The sequence below is a fragment of the Triticum aestivum genome, chromosome 6A (genome assembly GCF_018294505.1).
Source record: "Triticum aestivum cultivar Chinese Spring chromosome 6A, IWGSC CS RefSeq v2.1, whole genome shotgun sequence".
Taxonomy (NCBI): Eukaryota; Viridiplantae; Streptophyta; class Magnoliopsida; order Poales; family Poaceae; genus Triticum; species Triticum aestivum.
Genome location: NC_057809.1, coordinates 81,979,410 through 81,989,917, shown reverse-complemented (window position 1 = coordinate 81,989,917; position 10,508 = coordinate 81,979,410). Strand labels below are relative to the sequence as shown.

The 10,508-nt window shown below is 48.8% G+C and overlaps 1 long non-coding RNA gene across 1 annotated transcript; it reads right to left on the bottom strand.

Moving 5' to 3' along the window:
• Nucleotides 1-9,560: 9,560 nt before the first annotated feature.
• LOC123130339 (uncharacterized) lies at nt 9,561-10,103 on the bottom strand. Its single transcript, XR_006463805.1, has 2 exons — nt 9,966-10,103; nt 9,561-9,864 (listed from the first exon to the last, which is right to left on the bottom strand). It is a non-coding gene; the product is annotated as an uncharacterized lncRNA (long non-coding RNA).
• Nucleotides 10,104-10,508: the final 405 nt, after the last annotated feature.

The following is a 10,508-nucleotide window of genomic DNA, read 5'->3' as shown; positions in this document are numbered from 1 at the left end:
TGGATTTGACCGAGAACCTGCCGTCCTTAGTCAGTTTCCAAAACAATCTATCTGGCTGCTGAGACAGCTGGACATCCATCAACCTTCGTACAAGATGAAGCCATGCCTCCCAACGATGGCCTACTAGCGTCCTCCGGAAGCTAATATTGAGAGGCGTGGACTGTAAGACAGTTGCAACATAGGCTTCTCGACGTTGAACAATGGTATACAGAGTAGGATATTGAAGTGCCAGAGGCGTCTCCCCAAGCCACGTATCCTCCCAGAACCTCGTGTTAGCCCCATCACCGACTAAGATTTTTGCCCTGTTAAAGAAGAGGGGCTTGACTCTCATCAACCCTTTCCAAAACGGAGAATCAGTCGGGCGCACAGTCACCTGAGCCAAAGTTTTAGCCTGAAGATACTTATTTCGCAGAATCTGAGCCCATGTGGCCTCTGTCTCGGACGAGAGTTTAAATAGCCACTTGCTAAGGAGACATCTATTCTTGATATCTAGATTTTCAATGCCTAGACCGCCTTGGTCCTTCGGCCTACAGATGATATCCCATTTTGCAAGCCTATACTTTCGTTTCAACTCATCATTTTGCCAAAAGAAACGAGATCGATAAAAGTCTAACCTCTTCCTGACCCCCACCGGGACCTCAAAAAAGGATAAAAGAAACATGGGCATACTGGTTAAGACCGAATTAATCAGAATTAATCGACCTCCATATGACATGAGCTTCCCTTTCCAACAGCTCAGTTTCTTTTCAAAACGATCCTCGATGCACTTCCACTCCTTGTTCGTCAGCTTACGATGGTGAATGTGTATACCTAGGTATGTAAACGGTAGCGAACCCAACTCACATCCGAACAATTGCTTATACGCCTCCTGGTCCTCATTAGCTCTTCCAAAGCAAAACAGTTCGCTCTTATGGAAGTTAATCTTGAGTCCAGACAATTGTTCAAATAAGCACAACACAAGCTTCATGTTCCTTGCTTTCGCCAAGTCATGCTCCATAAAGATGATAGTATCATCGGCATACTGCAGAATGGATATACCACCATTAACTAGGTGCGGAACCAAACCCGAAACCTGCCCCGCATCCTTAGCCCGACCTATTAAAATGGATAACATATCAACCACTATGTTAAATAGAATCGGTGACATGGGATCTCCTTGCCTTAGTTCTTTGTGTGTCTGGAAATAGTGACCTATATCATCATTCACTTTAATCCCTACACTCCCTTTTTGCGTAAAGGACTCAATCTGGTCTCGCCAGGCCTTGTCAAATCCTTTCATACGCAACGCCTGTTGAAGGAAATGCCATTTAACTTTATCGTATGCTTTTTCAAAATCCACTTTAAAAACCACACCATCTAGTTTTTTTGAGTGAATCTCATGGAGCGTTTCATGCAAGACGACCACACCTTCAAGGATATTTCTGTCTGGCATGAAAGCGGTCTGGGACGGTTGCACAACTGAATGCGCAATCTGCGTGAGTCTGTTCGTCCCAACCTTGGTGAAAATTTTGAAACTGACATTAAGCAAACAGATAGGCCTGAACTGCTCAATGCGAATAGCCTCTGTCTTCTTAGGAAGCAGAGTTATCGTTCCAAAATTGAGCTTGAACAAATGAAGCTGACCATTGAACAAATCATGAAACATCGGCAATAGGTCACCCTTAATAAAATGCCAGCACTTTTTGTAGAACTCCGCCAGAAACCCATCTGGTCCTGGCGCTTTATTGTTCTTCATTTGTGAAATGGCCTCAAACACCTCTTTCTTCGTAAAAGGAGCAGTCAAAAACTCATTCTCTTCCGTCTCAAGTTGGGGAACATCCTCAACTCTTGACTCATCCAGGGACACAAAACTCTCTTCCGGAGATCCAAACAACTGCTTATAATAGTTGGTAATGTAAACTTTCAGGTTTTCCTGACCAACTATCGTCCCTTCATCTTGTTCTAATTGAAAAATTCTCTTCTTACGATGCTTTCCATTAGCAATCATATGAAAGAATTGAGTGTTGTCCTCTCCTTGGACAACCTTACGAACCTTAGCTCTCAAAGCCCATTACAATTCCTCCTCGCGGAGAAGCTCTTTCAACCTTAACTTGGCCTCCACTTTAGACTCCAGCTCGGAAGTATCTAAAATAGAGGTTTCAGCTTTTAACTCAAGGGAATGAATAATCATAAGGAGTCTTTCCTTCTCAGCCTTATATATCCCATTCGTGTGCTTAGCCCATCCATGAAGGAACCTTCGAAGATGACGAATCTTGCACTACCACCGCTCAATGGGTGACCTTCCCCCCGAGTCTTTAGCGCACTCTCTAGCTAACAACTCAATAAACCCTTCTCTTTCAAACCAGGCAAGTTCAAAGGAGAAAATATTCTTATTACCCATATGAGTTTGAGCTCCAGAGTCGACTAGTAACGGTGTGTGATCCGAGATACCTCGTGTCAATGCCTGCACCGTTACCAGAGGAAACTTCTGTTCCGAATCGACGCTCGCAAAAACACGATCGAGCTTCTCAAAAGTCGGAACCGGTAGCGAGTTTGCCCAAGTGAATTTCCTACCCGAAAGCTCTATCTCTCTGAGATCCAAGCTTTCTATGATAGTATTGAACATAAACGACCATCTGCCGTCAAAGTTGTCATTATTCTTTTCCTCCTTTCTTCGAATAATGTTAAAATCCCCACCCACTAAGACGGGTAGTTGCTCGTTACCGCAAACACGGACCAAATCAGCCAAGAAATCTGGCTTGAGTTCTGGTTGCGCAGCCCCATAGACTGCCACCAAAGCCCAATCAAAACCATCCGCTTTAGTTCTGACCCGAAACTTTACCGCAAACTCACCCAACACTACACTCCGAACCTCCAACGTTTCACACTTAACCCCAAGTAAAACCCCACCGGATCTTCCTCGAGGTGGGAGGCAGTGCCAGTCAAAATCAACCCCCCCAGATAAGGTACTAAGAAATTGTGGAGAAAAAAATACCTCGTCCGGTCTCGGACAAAGCAATAAAGTCTAAATGATGTTCAAGAGAAGCCTCTGCTAGAAACCGTCTTTTGGCCAAGTCTTTAAGACATCTGCTGTTCCAAAAGATGCCTCTCATATTTCATCATGAAATTTTTTAGAGGTACGGATCCTAGCACTTCTACGCACAGCCGATGCCGGATAAACCTTCCGTTTCCAGGTCCGTTTAGGCTTAACGCGAACATCAGAAGGTTCGGCACGTTTGGATTGATCCTCTACCACCAAAGACTCATCCTCAAGGTTAGATGTTTCAGGGAGGCCATACTCATCCTCCTCCTCCGCCTCCTGTACCGCAGGATCAAGATCAGCACACAAACCATCTAGAACTCTAACCCCAAGCGCATCAATCTCCGATTCATTCATCGGCCTAACCGCCGCCATGTTACGAATCAATTCTAACGCTCGTTCAGCTTCCAAATCTAGCATATCATTAACAGACTTAGAAATCTCTAGATCATTATTACCAAGAGATACTCCTAATTGGTTAACATTTTGCACAATCTCATCATTGGTAAAATGCATAGTAGAATTAGACTTGTTAACAGACATACCAGTAGAAAGCTCGACGTCACGCAACTTGGCCGCCCTCAACTCGCACCTGAGCTGCATGTCATCAACATCCGGCTGCTCCTGTAGTCTCCCGCTGACCCGTCTCCCTGCAGAGACAGGATCCGGGATCCCACTGAAAGTGATGACCTCCTCGCGAGAAGCTGCGCTGGGGAAAGAGCCTCCTGCCCGTCCCCCAACAGCGGTGACCAGCGCCGGGACCACCGGAGCAACATCCAACGGCGACGAGAACTCCCAGGGCCCATCGACGGCCACCCCGCCGACGCCCGCGACCGGTGAACTCGGCCTAGCGCGGTCCAGGGAGTCCGGTGCCACAGCAACCAAACCACCCAGCCCGCCCTCCAGAGCAACAGAAGAGGAAAAGACGGCCTCATGCGACCTCACCAAGGGGGCCGCGCCGACCCTTGGGACCACCAGCGTCAAAGGCCCAGAGGGCCGAGCCTCCTGCTCGCCATCTCCTCCCATGACCACCGGCTCGGCCGCCTCAGCCTGTGCCGAACGAGAGGAAACAACCGAGGGCGGGACATCCTGCCCCGAAGCACCTCCGCCCTCAGCAGACCTCGACACCCGCAAACTGAGCACCGAGGTCGCAAAACGGACCCTGTCACACGACACCCTCGGCGGAGCCGAGAACGCTCCAAAAGAGCCAAGCTGAAGAGTGGTAGTCGGAACTATGCTGGAAGTCCCAACAGGGGCGGAGTCACCATTATCAGACTACCCCGAAGGCCCCTTAGCCTTGTCATCATCACTCTTAGCTATATCATCCTGGTTCCCCGAACCCCCTCCTCCCTCAGAAGTGTCCATGGGGTTATCATCCTCAAACTCATTGAAAAGATCAGGATCCTCATACTCAACATCCAACTGATATAGAACATCCGCGTAAGTCCAAGGCACCACGTCTGGCAAGAACTGAATATTGGCTACACTGACAAGCAGCCGTGCCACCCCATGAGCCCGAGTGAACTGCATATCCACCTGCTTAGTCCTGCCAATCAAAGAACCCAGGCTCCAAGTGACCAAGAAGCTGTCCAGAGGGTCAAAGGGAGCACCAGAGAAACGAACCCAAATCTGAGTTAAAGGCGTGCCTTGTGGCTCTTTCTTGTTCCACTTATCAAACTCAAGCACATAACTAGTCCCTGTGACCCTGCTCATACCGAACTCGAGAATCCTCACCTGATCCTCCTTAGACGGAAAATCCACTTTGTAAGAGTTATCGGTGAGCTTAAGTAAGGACCACTGAAAATTACCCGGAGCGAGCTCTCTTAACTGCTGAATGATCTGAGCTTCGGTCAACGGCCCGTGAACCACCTTCACCACACCGGGGAAGGACGTTTCCACTATGGGCGCAGAAGGCTCCGTAGAAGGAGACTCAAAAACATCAACTCCGAACAACACACTCTGTAGATCTGAATGGATGGTTTAGGCCCCAACACAAGAGGACAGTCGGCCGCTGTGTGTTTAGGTTTTCGGCATAGATCACATAACTCTGCAGTACAGTGAACCAAAAAGTGACCCGGTTCCCCCACAACGGAAACAATTGAGCTTCTTCTTCTTAGCCGCCCACTTAGACAACTTGTCACTCTCGGCCTTGTCCGAACCTTGCTCAGAAGTAGAATCGCCAGTCTGCATGGGCTCTGGCATAGAAACTGTAGCCAAGGCCTGCACCATCTCCACCGCCACCTGCGGTAAATCCACTGCACCCTCCGCCACCTCCGTCACTGTAGCGGTCTGAGTACGCCGAGGCTGATAGTGCCTCCGGTTCCCGCCCCGACCTCCACGAAAGCGTCCTCGGAAAGCACGGTTGTTAGGACCGACCGCGCCCTCAACGAAATTTCCGGTTGGTCCTTGGAAACCCCGGTTATCATTGCCATTGTCCACCCAAGCATAACCACGGCCCCCTCCAGTGAAGGAAGAACCCCGGTGCAAACCAGCGCCATAAGAATCATACCCGTCATCGCCCGACTGATCGCGCGGGGGGTTACGGTCATCTCCCACCGACGCACCCGTCGCAAGGCCGGTCGGACCCTGACCACCACTGCCTCGGCCTCCCGCCATCTGCCTCGGCCATGGACGTTGTGCCGGCGGCGTTTCGGGCCTAGCAGCCGGCGCATGTGCAGCCCGCGACCCGGGGACAGGCACCATTGGCGGGGGCATCGGCCCCCGAGACGGAGCCGGTGCCCTAGCCGCGAGCGGGGCCAGCGCCCCAGCTAGGGTCGGAGCTGGCGGCCTCGGAGCCGGCGCCCGAGGTGGAGGCGGAGCTGTCGCCCTGGGCGGCCTCATGGCTGCCGTAGGCGGAGGCGCAACTCGAGCCACACCCGGCGCAGGCAACACCGCAGCCATGGCAACCGCACCTGCGGGCGACGCTGCCTTCTTCGCCGGCGACGGAGGCTTGGGCGGCATCACGTCCTCTTCGGCCAACGTCGCAATATCGACACAGACACCCGAGGCCCGCCTCGCACGGCCACGCACATCAGACGGAAAACCCACCCGTCCGCGGCGGCGAACCCTAGCGAGAACAACCCCTCGACAGGGCGAAACCGATCGTGCATGCGATGGCACACGATCCAACGCAATCACATGCACGAACGCCTCGACAGGCCTCTCGCCAGTAGCCGGTATTGCCTGGGCCTTTAGCCCCGCTAATCCCGGTCCACACATAGGCAAACCACCCAAGCCCGACGTCCCGGTCTCGGAAGTGTCCGTACAGCGGCCCACTACACCCAGCCCGTCAGAACCCAACAACGCATTCAAACGCACGATCCGATCCGCCCTAATCACGGATGAACGATCACTCGCCGGCTCCGGCCTCTGTGCCGCCGGCGGCTGCCGATCCTTCTTCTTCTTCTGCGTCACAAGAGTCCAGTTATCCAGCAAGAAATCAGACAACGTTTCCGGTTTTCTCAGAACCTTTGGAATTGGTCCGCTCCACGGCTTCATCACTGGCTTCGAGATTTGAACAGTAGGGCTACGCCGATCGTTCTTGATCTCAAGCTCCGGCGAAGAACCAGCGCTCGGCGAGGCCATGGACACTCCGCCGGCGATCTTCATAGATATATGGCTCTCGACCTGCTCCTCTCCGTCGCTGTCCGAAAGCACCCAAAATCTCCCTCCTGGTCTGGCATGAACCATCGGCTCCGAAAGATCGATCAACTCCGGTGACCTCGGTTGAACATCCACCTGCACACATTCACCAACCACTACGTCATATAAATCGAGAATGAATATAGAACCCACCTCAATCTTGCCTCCGTCCGGAAGGTGAGGGAAGGGGTGGGGTAGGCACGGCTGCGGTCGGGAGAGGGGCGAGTCCGGGAGCGAGGTTGCCGGTATGTGGGGACGGCGGTGGCGGCGATCAATGTGGGACTCGGGAGACGGGGGAATCGAGGGAGAAGAAGAAAGAAAGCGGGGTTTGGCTGGGCTGGGGTTGGGTGGTTCAGTGGTGGGTTCCTCTTCCGAGCAGACTATCAGACCGAAGTAGAGTAAGAAGGAACGGCGGCTGGAGTGCGGTCACTGTCGCAAGCCTCGTCCCCAACCTTTCTCTCGATTGGGCGGCGGCTACAGGGACAGGGATATTTTTTTTTGAGAGAAAGGGACAGTGATATATGACCAGAGGGAGAGGAGAATTTGCTCCTTCACCCCCTTTAGCGAATAGTATGGGCTAGAATGGGCTGCCCGACAGCCCAGTTAACCAAAGGGTTTGCTTTCGGCCTCTGGAACCGCACCCCACAGGATAGCTTGGCCAGATTACACATAATGCGGGACATATTGTTTTTCACATGAAATCTGACTGTCGGGAACGTCCAGATCGCGAAAAGGGATGGCCGACAACGTTAATCGCTGAGAGCGCTCGGTTTAGGCCCAGTTTTACTGTCCTTATAATGAATCCATACCTAGGCCGTATGATGCGGAGCCTTCTCTCTCCCCTCTCTCGCATATGCATGTATGCATTTAGAAAAGTCCAAACATGGCATTAGCAAAAGACAAGTCATGTTTTAACTTTTTCGTGACGAATAAAAGTACCTTTTGAGTAGGTAATCCAACTGATGACCCATTCTAACTATTGTATTGTTGAGATGCGATTTTCAAAACAAAATCCCATGTTGACATTTTTTTATAACTTTGGGTGTTATAAGATTATTGTAGTTACTTGTCAGCTTATTAACTACTTCCTCCGTCCCATAATATAAGAATGTTTTTAACAATGTCAAAAACACTCCTATATTATAGGACGAAGGGAGTACATGATTGCTAGATTGTATTAACAGTTGCCAAGGTAAAAAAAACATCAATGTACACCGGTGCAGGCTTACTTCGTGACACCTGTATTTGTTGATACCACTTCTTACTTGTGGTTAACACTTGGACACTGATCCTCTAGCATTGCATTACATTGCAATGTGTAAAAGCATACACATTATTATCTGGTAACTACATGTAGCTATCATCGTGGATATTTACTACTAACATGACAAGATACGGTGACATAACTTAATTGCTAAATTTGTCAAAATATTACAAGATAGGATCTCCTTTTGAAGCAGTCATCAAAATAAACTCACCATCAAAGATAGATCCTGATTGAATTAACCATTTCCATTTGTGAGATCATTGATTTTTATTCTTCAGATTTAGCAATAATGAGATGGAAGAATTTGCATGGATGAACGTGGTCTCTCTGTTCTGGAAAAATGTCATTGGAATGCCACCACGTGAGAAAGCACTTTTGCAAGCGTACGTTGTGTATATTTGCTGTCCTTCATTTATTTTAAAACATGTGTTTACAAGAATTTGTATGCATGAACGTGCTCTCTCTGTTGTAGAAAAATGTCATTGGGATGCCAGCACGTGAGAAAGTACTTTTGCATGTGTTGTCTATATTTTTTGTCTTTTATTTATTTGCAAACACGTGTTTAAATTAATTATCTGCTTTCTTGCTTGTCTCAAATGAAACGTCCCCTATACATTTTAATTATTGGATCCACTATTTTTTTCGCAAGAATAGTCATGAACCATCCTGCCATTGTTAGATTTTTTGGCTTTACACCATTGTCCCATGTCCCAACTGATAGTTAAGATTTATTCCGGTGCTTCATAGCCATCAAAGGTTTGTTTGATTTTTCTTTGGGCAATGCTACGCGTCTGCCGGGTGATAAATCGATACGATCAGCCGCCTCGGCAACCGCCGGGTGCCGCCTGAAACAACCGTCCGATTTACCGTCCCAACCAACTGGGCGCCTCCGCAACATCTAGCTTGTTGCGCTCAACAAGTACCTTATTGCAATGCTCCACTGAGACAACACCACTGCCCCGCCATGGCCTGGGTGCCTCGACCATGGAGCATCGCCGGCTGTCGGATTCGTCGCGCCTCCTCTGAACGAGCACCCCGAGTAGATGCCTCTACTCCAGCACGACAATGATGAACTCTCACGCCGGGCACTTCTCTGGCGATTTCTGCAACCAAAGCCATGTTTCTGAAACATGTGTCGTGTTGCAATGTTTGCCCTTGTACGCTCTAACGCGGGACGCTCATTCTGCACTTTCTTCAACCGGGGCTATGTTTTTGAAACAATACCCTTGCTGTAGAAGAGAAAATATTCATCGCCGAACTATTTTTCTTCTTTCTGAAACAAGACCTCTGTTGCAGAACTTTCTGAAACTAGACCCTGTTGCCGAAAGAAAAACTTCACCACCAAACACTTTTTTTTCTTTCTGAAACAAGATCTCTGTTGCAGAAAGCTTTTGAAACAAGATCTCTGTCGTAGAAAGCTTTTGAAACAAGACGCTTGTTGCAAAAAAAAAAAAACTAGCCGCACGGGACTTGTCGCGAGTGCGAGCGCCCGATCAAAATCAATCTGACGGCTACGTAGGCGGTGGATGTTGTGTGTGCATCAGCCGGATGAAGGTTAGGGTTTTCCTTTTTCTTTTGATTGGAGGGCTAGGGAAAATAAATAAATCTTTCACAAAAGAAGGAAGACATATAGATCAACCATTGCAGAATTTGTCTCAAGAATACAACCATTACAGTTTACTGATTGTTTCTGTATGAACTAAACCTAGGTGTGCATAGAAAATAAGTCTCCCTCACTACGCGAAATCGTTCCAGCACATAACAAAACATATTGACGGCTTATATTACTTTTCACAGCAGCAAATGCCACTCCCGCAGTGGCTTTTATCCTCATCATAACCTTGGCGTCCGCAGTCAACCTTGCACACATAGTCGCCCTGAAGTCCTGCTGGGGTCTGGCAGGCTTTCTCGGGTACGCAGAACTTCGTCCACCCACCTATAGAGCAATTAAGCAGGTTAGCACACAACTGTCGACCAGCAAGGTAATTTAAGGGATAAAGGATACGCTAGAGAGAAACTAATAGGAGGAATATATACCTGCTGCATCACAGGACAAGAAGGTGGTAGACATGACCAGGAGAGCCACCAGACAAAAGACCCGAGCGTTGCTACTGGTAGGAGCCATGAGAAGCGGTTAGCTATATTCCTTTCCTTCCTGTGTCGATGGTACTAGTTGGTAGATGTTCCATGGATGTGCTGTTGTTTATATAGGGGAAAACAAAATCACAGAATTATTCTTATATTAATGAGAAAAATTTGGAGAGAATTATAAAGATCCTGTATTTATTTTCGTAGATACGAACATGACACAATCACCCACAGCCTGAGTGATAGTTGATTTTCGTAGATCCTGTATTGATTTTCGTATATCCTATATTGATTATTGTAGATCCTGTATTGATGTTTGGACCAGCTGCAATTCACACACCGGAAAGTTGCAATGTAGGACGAGCTACATGGTGTCCATTATCTCAACCGTTCCTATTTTACGAGATGTGTGCGGCTAGCAGTGCTGGAGCAGAGGTTAGCAGTGCTATTACCAGAGTGTTTGACCCCACCCCAGCGAGTGTGATAGTTGAT